A 19,471-nucleotide genomic window follows, 5' to 3' on the forward strand; every position below is an offset into this window, starting at 1 on the left:
TATAAATAGATGATCACCCCTCCAGAAAGGGGGTTGGAAATTCATTGTATGCAGAGGCTATTAAGCAATATACATTTTTTACTCCATTATTGATCTGTGTTTATCCTTCCATAAGTTCATTCTAAGTTCTTATCTAAACATCGCCACACTTACCTTTGAGTTTTCCAATCTAATTTCATTGATGAGATTTCACCGTCAACAATATGGGTACCTATACATAATGCAAAGGAAATCAGAAACCTATGGTATGTTTAAATAATTTCGAGCTGAAGCTTAAAAGCTATTAGGTAAATCACTAAAAGTACTTTCATCAAATCGAGGTGGAGAGTACATAGATTATGAATTTGAGGACTATTTACATGAGCATGGAATTCAATCCCAACTCACTGCACGTGGAACGCCACAACAAATTGGTGTTTCAAAAAGGCAGAACATAACCTTATTGGATATGGTTAGATTGATGATTAGTTTCTCATCATTTCCTTTGACATTATGAGGTTATGTAATAAAATGTGCTCTATACATACCCAATGTTGTTCCATCTAAACCTATTAAAAAAAAACCATAGGAATTACTGAATAGTACTAAACCTAGTTTACGCCATTTCTGTATATGGGTTGTCCTGCACACGTTCTTAAAGGAAAGACTGGGAAGTTGGAATCATCGACTGAAGTGTGCATGTTTGTAGGATATTCCAAAGAAATAAAAGGATGTATATTTTATATTCCTAAAGATAACAAAACGTTTGTATCTACAAATGCTACTTTTCTGGAGCATGCAATATAAATAACCACAAACCTCAAAGTAAAGTCATACTTGAGGGAATGGTCTCAAGTAAACAAGATCAATCACTAGCAGTGACAAATGAAAAATGGCTAGAGGATATCGCTAGTTCTAGTCAAAATAATAGAGAGCTACGTCGTAGTGGGAGGGTTGGTAAACAACGAGTATGCTATGAACATGAAGTTCAGATGCTTGTGTCTGACACAAACAAAGATGATCCATTGACATATAGAGATGTAATGGAAGATTTTGACGAAGAAAAATGGCCAAACGCCATGGACCTTGAAATGGAATCGATGTATTCCAATTCTGTTTGAACTCTTGAAGATCCACCTGAAAATGTTAAACTTATTGGTTGCAAATGGATATTCAAGAAGAAGAGAGGAGCATATGGGAAAGTAGAGACTTTCAAAGCAATACTAATGGCAAAAGGCTACACACTGAAAGAATGAATTGATTATGAAGAAAAAATTTCACATGTGGCCATGCTCAAATCTATCTACATACTCTTATCCATAATTGCTTGCATAAATTATTAGATTTGGCAAATGGGGTTAAAACAACTTTTCTGAATGGCTATCTTTACGAAACTATTTACATGTCTCAACCAAAAGGGTTCGAAGTTAAAGGTCAGGATCAAACAGTTTGCAAGCTTCTTAAGTCTATTTATGGAATTAAACAAGCTTCATGATCTTGGAATCTTAGATTTAATGAAACAATCAAAACGTTTGATTTTGAACAAAACGTTGATGAACCTTGTGTTTACAAAAAAATCAAAGATAAGATTGTGGTATTCCTCGTTCTTTATATTGATGATACTCTACTCATTGGGAATGGCATAGAAACATTATCAAAAGTAAAAAACGGTTAGCTAAGGAATTCCAAATGAAAGATTTGGGAGAAGCCAAATATGTTTTGAGAATTCAGATCTGTAGAGATCAAAAGAACAAAATTTTGGCACTATCTCAAGCAACTTATATTGATAAAGTGCTAGAATGCTTTGGCATGCAAAACTTTAAGAAAGGCACTATGCCTACCCGGTCAGGAGTTATATTGTCTAAAGAACAATGTCCCCAAACACCTCAGGAAGAGGAGGACATGAGACAATATCCCTATGCCTCTGCAGTAGGCAGTCTAATGTATCCAATGTTATGCACCAGACCTGACATCTGTTATGCAATAGGGATAGTCAGCCATCATCAATCTAATCTTGGATTGAGTCATTAGACAGCAGTAAAGAATACTCTCAATATCTCAGACATAATAGAGATTACATGCTTGTGTATTCAAATGGAGACCTGAACCTCACTGGATATACTGATTCTGATTTTCAATCAGACAAACATAGTCGAAAGTCGACATTTGGATAAGTTTTCACACTTGAAGGAGGTGTTGTAGTTTGGAGAAGTATTAAACAATCCAGTATTGCAGACTCCACCATGGAGACCGAATACATAACAGCTTGTGAAAGCTAAAAAGATTGTGTGGCTCAAGAAGTTCTATATTTATCTAGAAGTTGTTCCAAGCATGGATCAGCCACTTGTTCTGTACTGTGATAATAGTGGGGCCGTGGCTAACTCAAAGGAACCCAGAAGTCACAAGAGGGGAAAGCACATCGAGAGGAAATATCACTTAATCCGAGAGATAGTCAACCTAGGAGATGTTACTGTCTTGAAGATTACCTCTGAAGATAATCTTGCAGATCTGTTCACAAAGACATTATCTATTAAATCTTTTTAGGGTCATGTAAGAAGCATTGGGTTAAGGGAAATGCTTCATTTTCTTTAGGGCAAGTGGGAGATTGTTGGGATTTGTGCCCATAAAGCAATTGTAGTTGACAATGGTTTTAATGAAATAAATGAATGAATTGAATTATTGTATATATGTAGCGTATGTACTATATTATTGTAAATAATATTAAGTAAATATCATAAAATTCTCTAATTTCATCTATTTGGTCTCAATCTCATATTGTTATGAGAATATCAAGATTGAGATAATGGACTTAAATAGTTCGCAGTAAAATAAAGTTATGGAATCTTTAAATTAATTATTGTTAGTACGGTCCACTAGTATTGTAACATCCCAAATTCCCTAATATGGCTTAGTGCCTGAATTAGCGGGCCAGAAGGAAATAAGTGTTTTAATTGTGTTCTAATGTATTATGAGCATGTCATTATATGAGTTATATTATAATATAATTATGCTTTAATGTTTAGAAATATTAAATATGCGTGTGTGTGATTGATACAACATTATTATGTGGATATATTTGGGTTACTCGACGCAAGGCGATCCTGGTGAGCAAGTTAGCAGAAAAATCACAATAGGGTTAAATACCCGACTCTGGGTGAGCCTAGGAGTATTTTGGTACTTTAGTACATTACCGGGGTTTATCGGGTAATGGGAGATTAAATGGTTATTATTTTGAGATAGTTGGGGATTTAGAGGAACACTCGAGGATTTACAGGAAGTGGCAATTGACGGAATCGCCCTTGAGGTTGCTAGAGGATTTAAGTTAGTTGTAAAGGAATTTTGGAATTTTTGGCATAAAGGTTAAGTTGAGTCTTAGCTGAGACTTTAGAAACACTTAGAAGGAAGTAGAAGACTTTAGCACTCCCTCTCGATCTCACGGTTCTCTCTCTCCCTCTTCTTGAAGCTTGGAAGTTGTTGAATTCTGGGGAAATTCTAGGCCAAAGAATTGAAGAGTTAGACTTGTTGAACTTGGGGATTAGCTCAATGGTGAAAATATCTCAGAGGTAAGGATCTGAACTTGAATTTCTTTATGTCAATTCTGTTGTTTCTGTAGGAAGTTTAGAGTTTGCATGTGAGAGGGTTTAAAGATTGAATTTTTTATTTTGATGACTTTTCAATCATGTTGTGAGTTAGGTTTTATTGCTGGAGAGTTGTTAAATTGGTCATCGGAATTGAATTGAGGTTTTAGGTTTGTTTTGGAGTTGGGTTGGGTTTGGCTGAAGAGAAACCTTGTTCTTGGGGTGGCTCGGCCCTCTTGAACCCAGGGAGCCATTGAGGGCTCTATCGTGAGGGCGCGTCGCGGTGCCTGTTAAGCAGTGCTGCAACGCGTGTTTAGTAAAATGGGAGGTTGAGCCTCTGACTTAGGGTGGGCTGCAACGCAGGGGCATGGCGTCACAGCGCTTAAGGGGTTTTGGACCCCGATAGGGTTTTTGAGTGCGAGAACTCAACCCTAAGGGCTCGGGATCGATCTTACTACCTAGTTTAGTGGAATTCATGTCCCGGAGGCTAGGACTCGGTCCGGAAGCCTTTATTCACTCGTTTTGATGGGATTCTTTATCATAATTGTGACTAGGTCATCACTAGGTGCTCGGGTCAAGAATCGTACTCAAGGGTCGTTCATTGGTAGCTTTCACTTGGACCAAAGGTAAGAAAATTGCACCCAGAATATGATATACGTGATTAGGGCTTGGCCCGAATGCTAGACATATTCTTGAGTTAGGCATTGTCCATGTAAATGTGCATGATTATGATTATGCTTGCGTATATATGTTTTAATGTATTGCAATTCATTGTATCTATATGTGTGATAAAAATATTATGTGATTGTCTGCTATGGCTAGGAAGCTTCGTTTATAAGCCAAGGACCTGTTGTTGTATTTGGTTAAAGATTGACTTACTAGTTGAGGGCACACTTGCTTTGAGGGGCTCGACTTATAAGTCAAGGATCTCTGAGGCTCAACTTATAAGTCGAGGGTCTTTGAGGCTTGACTTATAAGTCGAGGATCTGCAAGACTCGGCTTATGAGCTGAGACCGACATTATGGGCGTTAAGCGCAGGCTATGGTTGGGCCACCTCGAGAATGCATTAAGCACTTGAGTGGCTCGGATGCCACATGAATATATTGAGAGTGCAACATGCACCTGAGCAACTCTATGGTTGCTGATCTGTATAGTGTTTATGCTTAGTTCCATGTATTAATGCTAAGTTTGCTGTACTATTCCGTGAATTGTCTCAAAATGTTTTCTTGCTGAGTCTTTTGGCTCATGGGTGCTTTGTGGTGCAGGTAAGGGTAACGAGAATCTTGGCCAGTCATGAGTTGGAGAGCGATAGCAGTAACGTGTACTTATGCAGTCTCTCGTCCGCCACGACCGAGATATTCAAGGAATCTAGGGTTGGACCCAGTTTTGCCTTTTGTAACCTCGGTGTTGTAAACGACTTTTAAACTTGTATCTTTGGGATCCCATGTAAAGACCAAAGTTTTTGTTTAATGAAAATTTTTATGACTTGACCAAATTTTTTAATACCTGAACCCTTAGTGGCTTAATCACATGTTTAGTCCAAATGACTCGTTTAGCGAGTCCATCACTAATTTTAAACACACTTGGTAATGGACCCTAATTAGCAGGGTTTACAAGTATTATGAATATATTTGATCTAGATCTGGGTTACTAGTGTATTAGGACACTTTAGTGGAGGTACTTTGCATGTTGAGAGTATGTAGAACTGGACCAGATGTGATTTCATAATACTTATTTAAATACAGTTTTATAGTATTATAAACCACATCAACTTATGATCATATACAAACTGATCTTAAGCCTGAAGTTACTATGAACTCATATATATGTCATTTGATCCTTTGATTCATGCGTTACTGTTTGTGAGAATGATCAGGCTAAGAACTATTTTTTTGGGGACTCAATGATGTATATGGCTGGGACATAGCTTAAAAGATATGGAATATATACCTTCTTATAAATTGAATGATGGTTCCTTATTGGGTTGGCTTTTGGAACTGAAAAGGTTATTGATGTCAAATTCATAATCAGATTATGAATTAACCTTCACTAGTAAAGTCAATGGTACACTAGGAATCAAGATATAATGAAAAGGGTAAAATGGTAATTTTATTCCCACTTAATTATGAATCATCAATAGATGATTAATTTGTATGTAATGATCATATCAATAGACACTTTATGGTTACAATAAAGTACTCAGTAAATATATGTCTTTAATTCTCAAGAGTGCAGTCTCATATTTATAGTGGAATAATCATGAGATTAATAAATATGATTATTGAATCAAAGAGTTTTGGTTAATAATCTTTTATTTAATGAAGCTTGGAATTATTGGTCCATAGGTCCACAGGGGGGCTCTATCAACACTATTCATGGTAAGAGTTAATATAAGAGTCAAACTATGAATGGGCTATTTAAGACAATATGTATTCTTCGGGATAAATATGAAATATTTTGATAATTGAAGTTGCACAATTTATTATTCCAATTGTGCAATTTTTTAAATTGTGTAGAAATAAAATAAATGGATTTTAATCAATTATTTTAAGTGTGAAAGGATAAATATGGATAGTCAAAATTGGTTTTTATTTTTATATTTATTTAATATAATAATAATAGTCAAAACTAATAAATAAGATGATAATGGAAATTCAAATTTTGAATTTTGAAATTTAAGTTGTTATCTTTTCCTTTAAAAGATGATACCTTATTTGAATTTCTAATTATTAATTAATTAAAATAAAAATGCATGAAAAAAATCAAATCCCATTTTTCAAGGAAGTGCTACACGCATGGGGCTTCTTGGACTGCCCTATGTGTGTACCACTTCTGACGGTGATCAGTTATTGGTTTTTTATTTTATTTTATTTAATTAATTAATAAAATATTTTGAAAAGGGATTTAATATGGAATGTAAGACTTTGTCTCTAATTATCATTTATTTTATCATTTTTAAAGATGATCAATTTTATTATTATTATTATTATTATTATGATAATGTCTATATATTCTATATGAGAGAAAATAAGAGATTCACAGTTTTTAAAGAAAATAACAACTGGTTATCTTTTCCACACAAAATATAAACTTTTCTCATTAGCCTATAAACAAGAGTCTCATGTGTTGAGAATACTTTTGATTCACAAATATTGATTCTTGTTCTCTATGTGTCCACCCACATCTTGAGGTGTAGAGAACGTCTTGGAAGATCTAGGTGTGAGTACTCTAGCGAGGATAGGAGGATCGAAATATATACGAAAAGATTCAATGATTCTTGATAGGCTACAAGAGGTAAATTATTTCGTATTATTTTTCAATATACATATTATATTGATTAACATATTTCATATTAAAGGATCCTCATATAAAATTGTTTATATGGAAATTTTTTTGTATACAATACTACCATTACTGCAATTTCCGTTGCGAACTAGGAACTGTTCCTAACAGTGGTACCTTCCTGGCTCAAAATTGTAGCCACCAATTCTGATTGGCCTTCCTGAAGACAACAGTAGTGGCCCTTCTTCGAAAACAACCCCTTTCTCGGTAGTGGACGCATGGTCTTGTCCCTCCACCACCACGGGTGGCGGTCGGCGCTTCTCATGGTTGTGCATAAATTGATCAAGGCGACAAACCAAAGTGGCCATCCCCTATTTAAGCGTAGGTAAATTTTTCTATCATCTCTTCCACTACTTCTACACTAGACTCCATCTTGGTCCCAATCGTGCCTATGGCTACCATTCCCTCTCCCGAAATTCTATAGAGGGTCATTGAGGTTGCCTTAAGATCGGCTACGGATAGCTCCATCTTTTCAAGGGTGGACCTGAATAACAGTTTACGGAGCTCCCATTATCGATCAGTATCCTTCACACTCTTTGATTGGTGAGCTAAATTGTTATTGTGGATACAAAAAATCCACCAAGAAAAAAAAAGTATGGTCCCTTATTGAAGTAAGCGGCTAAGGGTCACCGAAGGCACCAAGTACGCAATAGAGTCAAGAGGTTATTACGTGCCACCAAGAGGCCACGTATTTGCAAGGCCCTAGGCCTCACAAAGTCATTCCATGCCAATGAGAGACAAGACTTCCACACTGGTAGAAGGTCCCGAGCAATCAAGTATAAAGCCCGATAAGGCCCACTCGCATTGCAAGACCCTCACACAAGGCATCAAGTGCCTTGCGCCTGGGTCTCATGAAGGTGCCTTGGTCACGCCCAGTGCCTCGCACCTGGTCCTTGTGAAGATGCCTCGGCCATGCCCAGCGCCTCACGCCTGGGTCTCGTGAAGGTGCCTCGGCCATACCCAGCGCCTCCCGCCCTGGGCCTCATGAAGGTTCCTCGGTCTCGTGCACCTTGTAGGCCCTCGTCAGGAGCCTCGCATTCCAGCACCTCGTGCGCCTAGTAGGCCATCCCCGCGTGCCAGCGCCCGCGCACCCAGTGAACCTCGCGTGCCAACACCTCGCGCACCCAGTGAGCCTCGCGTGCCAACGCCTCATGCGCCTAATAGGGCCTCGTCAGGAGCCTTGCGTGCCAGCACCTCGCGTACCCAGCAGACCCTCATCAGGAGCCTCGCATGCCAGCGCCTCATGCACTCAGCAGGCCCTCATCAGGAGCCTTGCGTGCCAGTGCCTCGCGCACCCAGCAGGCCCTCATCAGGAGCCTCGCGTGCCAGGCCCTTGATGTTTGCATGACATTCCCCAAGATGTTTCTTTTGGAACTTAGAGCATTGCGGGTATTCTACATAACCTGACTTATTGCCTCCATCATTTGTCTGTGCTCTTTTATCACCATTGGGAAGCTTATCATCTGGATGCCTTCTCTTCTGAACATTACTATTGCTATGCTGACGGTTGTTGTTGTGATTGTTCCGACCATTCTGAGGTTGACCCTGCTATTTAGGCTCAGGCTTACTAGCCTTCTCCTTACTAATATTCGCCTGAAGCCTTTCTACTTCTATTGTCGTTTCTAGAACATCGGCATAGGTAGTATTTCTTGGGTTTGCTAGCTTAACTCCTAGCTCAATCTTTGGTCTAAGTCCTCTAACGAACTTGGTCACCCTCAGAAAGTCAGTTGGAACCATATCTGGTGCAAACTTGGCTAATTTTTCGAACTGCCGAGCATATTCTACTTTCGTCAAGTTGCCCTGCTTCAAACTAGCGAACTCCTCAACCCTTGTAACGATGACTGCCGAGTTGTAATACTTCTTGTGGAACAGCTCCACAAATCTTGTCCATGTCATGGTGACGACATAGTTAGTCTGCTGAACTAAGTCCCACCATATTCTAGCATCCTTCTTAAGCAGAGACGAAATGCAAGAAATGTGGCTCGCGTTGCCGAGATTCATAAGCACTAGGATTAGCTCTACATTTTTGAGCCATTCTTCTGCCTCAAAGGGGTCTGTTGTCCCTTCAAAGTTTGGAGTGTGTTGCTTACGAAACCGCTCATAGATTGGCTCCATGTGGTGAGCTGGGTATGGGACATGGTTCGCCATTGGCCATCCCCCATAAGGACCTACTTGATGGGGGTACTTGAGCCATTTGCTGAGGCTATGGTTGCTGCGGAGGCGGAGGTGGAGGCGGAGGCTGAGTCTGTTGTCGTTGTTGCTATAGTAATTCCTCCATTTGTTTTCATAGTCTTGCAATTTCTGCGGTGTTGTCAACTGGCAGCGGCTGCGGTGCGCTTCGGTTGGAGGTAGAATGCACTACCCTTCTGGGAACTGGAGGGGCTTCATTGCTCTCAGGAGCGGCGTTGGAAGCATCGACATTCGTGCGTGCAGACCTTCTGAGCGACATCTTCAACAAAGTTCTAATAGTCGAGAAAATATATTAGAACTTACCCTAATAAGCTCTAAGGCAAAACTTATTCTAAGCAAACATAACTCGGACCTATTAATTATGACTTCTTATGAAAAGAATTATATAAGCCTTCTTTGTAATTAGGGTGTGTTTCTAAACCTTATAAAAATAAGCCATCTTTATTATTTTCTAAGTGTGTTTCTAATCATCCTATATGACTTAATCCTCAGGCTCGAAACTCATCGTTGTTCCAAAGTTAACCATAATGAGGGAGGGCTGGGATCATTAAAATCGTCCCCACTACTATGGCCCCCTATCTCTCAATATGGAACTCGGTCCATTGATTTGTATCCACCCTCGCTGAACTTGGTCATTATTTATTAAATTTATTATTTATTATGATTGTAAAAAAAATCAAACTCATACATGTCATTCAAAAATAACAATGATATTTATTTGGAAAAAGGTTTTCACTAAGTACAATCATAAATGCAAAATCAAACAATAAACAAATAAATAACAATAAACTAACATAACTAAAAAAAATCAAGCTATTAAAATAAACATAAACATAATAAACATAAACATGATAACTATAACATAAACACTTACATTGGCGCTTAGATTCGGAGCTTGAGCGTGTGTATCAAGGAGAACTTCATGGATATGAACCGTTGCTCTGATACCAACTGTAATGACCCAACTATTTCTAAGACCTTGGACCATTAAAACTACGAGACATAGCTACTATTTTGATACAAACATAAGAAATAACATGCCTTTATTGAAAACCCAAAATATAAGAAATAGCATGTCTTTATTAAAAATGTAACATAAAATGTGATATGGTATGGGATCCCACTGTTTACAAAACATAAAACATAGCTTTAAAAACAAGTTCAAAAAAAATTTGAATACGAAATTACAAAAGAGACATATTTCAAAAGACTAAAATAAACGTCATCCTCGATCGACACGCAGCCCATCCATTCCATTCATCCTCAACACACATGCCATGCTACCAAGAATCCTTTCACCTCTGTATCTAGTTTCCTGCATCACACTAAAAAAAATAAAGGAATGAGCCTAATGCCCATCAAGGAAAATATGCTAACAACAAAACATACATCGAAAACATAAGCATAAGACTACATCAAATACTATAAAAAAACATAAGACTATCTAAAACATATATCATATATCATAAGCATACACTATAAAACATATGGCTATAAAAACATATATCAAATAGGATTACAATATTAATGGTCATTAACTCATTAACATGGCATGTGATAAACCATCTAGGTCCCCTATCTAATATCTGAGGTAGGTTAGATCACATGGTAGTATACGATAACCCATCTAGGTCCCCTGTCTAATATCTGAGGTAGGGTAAACCATAACTCTAAACCATGAAAATGATAAACACTAGGGCTTGCTAGCTAAGCAACTATGAGCCCTTGAGAACATAAAAAAAACATAACATAACATATGATAACATAAACTTATCATAACATATTATACATAACATGACATATAAGCATATAGAAACTATCCTATTTTCCTTACTAAAACCAGGATATTTGAGAACAAATGTGGGACTTAGAACACTCCTAAAACCAACAATAAGAATGGTGAGTATTTCTAAAGAATAAGGAATGAATGTGGGAACTAAACCATCAAGAAGAAACTTACCAACAAAGAACTTAAGTTTCAAGAACCTAATCAAGAACCAATAACGAAAGTTAGGATCTGAATAAAAGAAACAAAGAAAACTAAACAGTTTTAAAGAACTGGACTTAAAGAATAAGAATACCTTAGTTAACCTTATGGATTGGTCTAACTCCAATACTGAAATACACTAAACCTCACTTCACAAAGTGTTTTATAAAGCTTAAGAATGGCAAAGCCTTTTTCCCAACCCAAGTGTTTATCACTCTTAAGGTCTCACTAGCACCTTGGAGTCTGATCACAGCTAAAGAGTGAGGAGAAGGGATGGGTTCTAAGTCCTATTTATAGAGTTTTAGGAATAAAAATCTTCTTTTTGGCTTTGAATAAAAATAATGAATTTAATTGAAAATATTTGAATATTCGTTAGTCAAAGGCTAAGGAGTCAAAGCTTGTTTTAAAAATTAAAAATTAAAATTAAAAAAATAGAATCATAACTTCTATCTTCCTAAATCTCGGAACTCTAAACTCACATGTAGTAAAATCAACATAACTGGAGTTTTAGAACTCCGATTTAGACTATCTTTATACCGTTAGAAATCTAATTCAATTATCTACAACTTTCTAGAAATACTATTTTTCGAAATTCATAATATAACTAGTTCAAAAATAGGTTGGAAGTTACAGTATCCTAAAGTTACGGGAAAATCTATTTAATTATCTAAATAACAACCTAATCCACAAATTTCTTAACTAACCATAAAATAACAAACTCTAATTCCCTAATAATCATGCTTATGACAAGTGTCATATTCATATTGGCTCTATCTAAACCTTAGGTTATAATAAATAATACACCTAGGACAAACAATATTAATCAAACCTTATGTTATAATTAATATTCTTAAACTATAGGTTAAACTTATAAAATTCATAACTATTGCTATGAGTTTCCAACTAAGTCCCGACTTGAACCAAAATCCACGGAATCTAACATACTACAAACTAATACTAACTACTACTACTACTTGTAATGCCCCGAATTCTCCGATGTGTTTAATGGCGGGAATAGTAGGCCGGGAGGGCCATACTTGTTTAATTATGCCATTAAATGAATAGATGCATGTTTATGAGAATTATATTATAATATGATGTTAAATGCATGTGTGTGGGTCCACATTTGTTTACAGGGGTATTTTGGTAATTTGGCCCGTTGAGGGCATAATTGTATATTTTTTTGCATGTCAATGATATATTGTGAGGCCACATTCTAATGTGGATTGGTTCGAGTTATTCGGCATGAGACGATCTTTAAATGCAATTTATCGGTTTGGTCATAACAGGCTTAAGCTCGGGGCTCGGGGTGAGTCTCGGGGTGGCTTTTAATGATTAGAGCGTTACCGGGAATTATAGGATAACAGGATAAGAATATTTGGTATTTGAGAATATTGAGATTAGTGGGAATTGGAAAGTGTTAATTATGATTAACAAGATAGGGGAAAATACTGATTTTACCCTTGAGATGACTTTAGAAACCTTAAATGACCTAGGGGCATTTAGGTCATTTGGTTTGGATTTATATGAGGCTTTAGTTGGCTGTAGAAAATAGAACAAAACAGAACAAAGAATTCTCCTTCCCGTACATCACCTTCTCTTTGCCTTCCTTTGGGGTTTTTGAGCTCAAAGTGAGGAATCAAGCTAGGAAATCAAGGAGCTGAGTTCATAGGGTTGGTTCATTCGTTGAAGGGGGTTTAATCTCAAGTTTGAGGTGATTTTCAGCCATTGATTTCTGGTTTTACTCTGTTTTGGCTTTAAGTTTTTAGCTTGTAATTTCCTTATGGATGGTTGGAATTAATGGAAGCTAGGTTGGTGTTTAACTTGGGTTTTGATGAGGGTGAGTTGTAGATAAAGTTTAGGGGTTGAATTGGGTGTTAGGTTGATGATTGGAATTGGTTTGAAGGGTTGGTTTCAAGGAGAACGCAGGGGAGAAATTCTGGTTCTTTGCTGTTTTACGTAATGAGCCGCTGCATGGCTATGGTGAGTTGCGGCCCACGATGCTTGGCAGGGAAGGGCCACCTCTGTCTGGGGGGCAAGCCGTGACGTGGCTAGGGAGGGTCGCGGCCCATAAGTGCATTTTTTACTAGAAATGAATTTTTAGCTTGGGGATTCAAGCCTTATGCCTCGGGATCGATCCTACTAACCGGTTTAGTAGGATTCGATGTCTCGGGGGCTAGGTTTTTGTTTGGGAACCTTTGTTTCTCATTTTCATTGATGAATCCTATATTTTGGTTATGACCAGGTGACCGTCAAGGAATTAAAAGATTGATCATTCTCAAGGGTCGTTCTTATATTAATTTTCACTCAAACCAGAGGTAAGAAAATCGCACCCTGAGTATATGTGACATGCGTGTTTGTATTGAGGCATGTTGATTGATAAATGTGGACATGGATTGTATATTGAATGCTAGCAAATATTGTTTATCTGTATATGGCACTGACTAGTCAGGGACACTGACCTAAGAGTCAGAAATGGCATAGCGTCATGAACGTCAAGCCAAATGAAGATTAGATCTAATCGATATCAGCATTGAATGGCTCTATGGCATTAATGCTGGACCGACACCAAGGTCGATGAACTTATAAGCGCTTGGCTAGTCTAAGACTAGTTTAAATAAAACATATCATTTCCTTTTTACTGATTTTTTCACCTTAACCTGATAATAACACTTAGATCACGTTTTTAACCAAAGGACTCGGGTAGCGGGTCAAATTTCCAGTTCACTGTAACTGTTCTGGGGTAACCAGGGCGTTACACTACTGCTGCTGCTGCTGCTACTATCTAGCTAGTTAAGTAAATATTCTGGGACTCTACAACCACCATGATGATTGTTGAGTTAAAACTTGTGTGAGAATTCAACCTAATTTGCTCTCAATGAAAGCACCAATCTGTTTATGCAGTTTTTCGGCAACAGTGGATTTAGAAATCTGATAATAGAGAGACTAGGCTTTTGATAAACCGAATATAAATAAATGACAAAAACCAAGAACACAAAATACTCACACAATTTTATGTGGTTCAATGGTTAAAATCCACCTAGTCCACAAATCACTCTTATTGATCTATTTAGGACTCTTGATGAATTTTTTTATGACAATTGTAGTAGAGTTTGGGCATATAGAAAGTCGATCCTTTTTTCTATTCATTCCCTTTGTATTTATAGGAGATTATCATGGACAATTTTGGGTATCCGTACATTAATATGGTAACTTACAAATTTTGGTAACTTCTCATTTACATAAATACATAATTGCATATTAATTCTATACTGGTTATATCAGGTAATAAATACATAATAAAATGTAGGCATTTATTAGGCATACAAGGAATCTCTGAGTCTTCTGGGATCCTTCATTGTGTGTTATAGTTTGGCGTCCGCGAGCTGAACACACTCCTCGAGCTGGGTGTTATAGGACCAATACGAACTGGCTTGGGTCATGTTTGGAGTTTCACGAGGGCGATCTGGGCGATGTGCACCTCGAACTAAGTTGATGGCGTAAGAGGCAATCTAGAGACTCTCTTGTTGTCATAGGCTATCAAGTGTGCTCGAGTTGTTCACTCCAGAGTTAACAAGATACTCTTCATATATACATTTTCTTCATACGCTTGTCTGATAGCAGTACCTCATGCTAAGTAATTCAACTCGTATTTTTATGGTACAACACATATTATCAAATCGTATAAAATATAATTTGTATAAAAATACATATATACTAACATATTCCTATATAAATATAAATATGGGTCATTTGGTAAAATGACCTATTTTTTAAAGTCATTTTACACTCTAGCCTAGTTTTAATAATTATTTGCAAAATGACCTCTTATAATTTAGACAGTTAGTCGAAAATTTAAATAGGTGGTCGAAAAATTCAAACAGTCAGTCGAAATTTTTAGACAGTTGGTTGAAAAATTTAAACAACTGGTCGAATTTTAGACAGAGATCATTTTGCAAAAAATTATCAAAAGTAGGCCAGAGTACAAAATCACTTAAAAAAAATATGTCAATTTTATGAAATGCTCTATAAATATATATTAACCAAATAAATACAGAATTTCGTCAAAGAACAAACCATATCTTGGAATCCTTATATGAATTATATATATATATATATATATATATATAATATATTTTGTCATCATATAAAACAAAAACTTAACCAAAGTGTTTATAACCATTTATATAAATACTAGTAAAAAGAGGCACGTACATTTTGCACGTGCTAGTATCATTTAAGTTCTATTTATATATTAATATTTTATACTTAAAATATATATAATAATATTTTGTAATTAAAATTTACATAAACTATTTGCTCAAATGAAATTTACCTAAATTATTATTGTTTTTGTAAAAAAAAAAAAACTTAATATATTTTAAGATATTAAATCAACAATCTCATATTTACTTTGTTATTGAAAAATAAAAATACAAGAAAAAATAATTAAAAGATGATAGAAAGCATATATTAAAAATATAAAACAATGAGATTAACATTCTATAAAAATGTCACATTGAATGTATTAAGGAAATTTTAGTACATATCCAAATACTATATGCCAAATTTAAACTTTTTACATATTAAATTATCAAATCTTTAATAAAAATACAAAAAAAATATCAGAAAGAAAAATATGAGTGAATGAATATTGTATTTAATATTACTTTATTAACTATCTAAATGTAAATAATTTAAAGTAACATTTTAGACTATGGGATGGAGTACAAAATAAAGCTGAATATTAAAGTTGATAATTTACCAATAAGTTAACAATTGATATGAAAAAAAAAAAAAACTAACATCTCATTAGACCCACTTGCCCATGTTAACAATCATAAAAAGAATAAGAATAATTATTTTATATTTTTAAAATTTTTATGTAATATGTATTTAGTTACATATATTATTTAAATAAATATGTACCAATTATATTTATAATTGTGTATATATTTGTCAATATATTTGAAATAATTAAATTTTCTTTGAGAGTTATTAAAATTATAAATTATGTGATTTTATTAATACATCAAGTTTATATTCAATTTTAATAGTAAATAGCAGAAAAAATATAGAAAAAAACATATAACCATCATTAATAAATCTACTTGAACAAAAATTACTTAATATTTCATATATATATATACATAAAAAGCTCTAATAAAAAAAATATTCATAAACATTATTTTTTATTATCATAAATATTTTTGTTCCAAAATATAAAAAAAAATCATAGCATATTAAGTGAAGTAAAATCATAGTATTTTTTAAGGTCTTAATTGTTAAATTAGCATCTTTTTATAGTATATCATATGAAGTCAAATCATTATTTATTAAGGTTTTAATTGTTTTTGAGCGTTATGTGATTTTTTACTTAAGCTGATTTGTTACGTAGTCAAATTGTAAGAGTTGTGAAAACTAAAATGAACAGAAAAGAGAAAGAATGGGAGAAAAAAATTTGAAAAATCACAAAAAAAAACAAAAAAATATAAGAATATAATTGGATCAATATATATTAAGAAAACCTTTTTTTTTTTTTTTTTTTTGCAATAAGAATGCTTATTATTAATTACCCGTAATTCACTTTTTTTGGTGGCAGGGATTAAAATGACACATGTAGAAGTAAGGAAAAAATTACACTAATTACAGAAAGACAAAACACAAAAAAAAAAGCTAACAAAATTACACAATTAATCCTATTAAAGTTTAAAACTATATTATCTTATTGAATTATGAAAAGTAAAATTTATAAAATAGTTAGTACAAAAATGGAAAAAAAATATTGGTTGAAGACCAGCTTTATCCATGCTTCTTATATATAGGTATAGATATAGTAGTGAATGTCACGTGCCAAAAGCACGTACCAACACAGTATATTCTAACAAAATATATTGTTCATATCACTCACATCATCTTGTTTTACACGGTATTTTTTTTTTAACTTTTTATAACATAATTGTAGTTCACAATTATAACTACAATATTTTAAAGCAATTTGTATTACAAAATTAATATTAAAATAAATTTATCTTCTAATTCATATTCTAAATATATTTTAGTCATTTCATTCACTTAAAATAATAATAATAATTTAAACCTATTATACCTTATTTCACTTATTTTGAAATAGAATAATAATATTTGACTCATTTATTTGTTGCATTAATTCCTCTAATTGTCTTCTTTAGTGAAATGAATTTTTGTTTCAAAGAGCATTCCCAATTAAAGAAGTAAAATGTCTATTTTTTTATAATATAGAGAAAAAAATAGTTAAATTGTATTATAATAGATAATGTAAACTTATATTTGTTTACCTAAATAATTAGTATTTCTTTATATGTAGCAAAACACTATTTATCAAGCTATAAAATATTTTTTTATTTTTTTATGTATATAAGTGTGATACTATTATATTTAATTATACACTACTACAAAACTGTACTTAGATGACACACATGAATGACGGTTTTAGTAAACCTGTCTTCTTATGTTAAAAATAAACATATGACGACGGACTCTTTAGAATTGTCATGCCATGCACAACAAAACTTACATTAGACAACAGTTTTTAGAAGAATGTCGTCACGTGTTTATTTTTAACACAATTAGACAGTTCTACTTAGACTGTTGTCTTATGTGCGTCGTCTTATTATTTTTATTTTTTAAGGCTTATTGAGATTTTTTCCCCCGAACTATTACCAATCCAAATCGTGCCCCCCGAATTTTTTAACTAATTAAAAATTCCCCCTTAATTATTCACGTTATTGAAATGTGGAACTTCCTTCCAATTTCGCTAATGGAATGGTGATGTGGCAGTTTTGTGGCTGATGTGGTATTGCCACGTCAATGCTTCGTTTATAATATAAATAATAAATAGGATTCTTGCCCCCGAACTATTACCACTACTAAATTGTGCCCCCTGATTTTAAAACTTTACAATTAAACAATCTTTTGAATATTAAAAAAAATTAAAAAATCATTAAAATTAAAAAAAAAAATTGATGGTGACAAAAAATTGACTTGGGTGTTGGGCATGCGTCAGAATGAGGGTAGTGACATCGTCGACAGACTGGGTTCATGCGGGTTCCTTAACTTTGGTGTCGCCTTAAGTTTTTATTTTGTATGATTTAATTTTTAAAAAAATGATTTTTTAGTTTAATGTTTTTAATATTTTCTTTTAAATATTCAAAATATTGTTTAAATGTTAAATTGTAGAATTCGATGGGCATAATTTGGTAACTGTAATAGTTTGGGGGGGGGGGGGGGGGGGGCTACACATAGCAATCCACATCAGCACTCTAGTGTCGCCATATCACTATTCTGTTAGCAAAATTGGACGGAAGTCCCGCATTTCAATAACATGAATAGTTTCGGGGGAATTTTTAACAGGCCAAAAAATTCAAGAGGCACGATTTGGTAGTCGTAATAGTCCGGAGAAAAATCCTAATTAGCCTTTTTTTTAAAAGGGTATTAATATATTTAATATTATTGGATCACATATATATTTTAATATTTATAAAAAATATTGTCTAGACATATCTATTAATACTTTAATTAGTTGTTAAATTTTTATATATAATATTGTACTTTTAATTAATTATATTATATTAATAATACTTAAAACTTAAATCAAATAAAATCATTATATGTCTAATATTAAGATATGTTACTCATGCATATGTTTCTTATTTTTTTTAAACTAAAAATAATTTATATAAAAAAAAATTTAATCCACTTGTAAAAAAAAGATTATTCCTTAAAAAAGAAAAAAAAATGTTTGCATGTTTAATATGTGACATAATTTTTTATTTGAAAGTAATGAGTGACATAAATTAATTGTGTATTATAAAACAAATGAGATTGAAATACACAGCCACTTAGCCCCAAATGAAATTAACAAAACAAGAAAAATCCCTAATCTTTTAATTCTACCAGTTGGCTACTCTGAAACTCACTCAAAATCAGCCTCTCAATCGTTTTTGTCTCACGCTCACCCGCTCGATCTATTCTCTCTCACACTTAGCCCTCTCGATTCATTCTCTCACTCAGCCTCTGCAAGAACTTAGCTCTCGTCTTTCTCTCCATAACGTCAAGCTGCTCTCTTTCACACTCAGCCTCGGCAAGAACCAGGCAACCCCGCCGACGCAAGAACCAGGCCACCATGGGGTAAACTAGGCAGACCTCCAATTGTTTATGAGGTAATTTTTTTTTAAGATTCAATTTAATATGGAGAAAATACTTTAAATATAGTCACTGTATTTTTTTGTGTTGGAATTATTTTTAATTAAGAGAATCACTCTTCAACCGAGAGTTTTATGTATACATAAATGATTGAAGTGCTGGTTCTTGTTGAGTTTTAAAGTACTTGTTTGAAGAGTTGTTGTTCTTAAAT

This window comes from Humulus lupulus, chromosome 6 (assembly GCF_963169125.1).
Source record: "Humulus lupulus chromosome 6, drHumLupu1.1, whole genome shotgun sequence".
Classification (NCBI taxonomy): domain Eukaryota; kingdom Viridiplantae; phylum Streptophyta; class Magnoliopsida; order Rosales; family Cannabaceae; genus Humulus; species Humulus lupulus.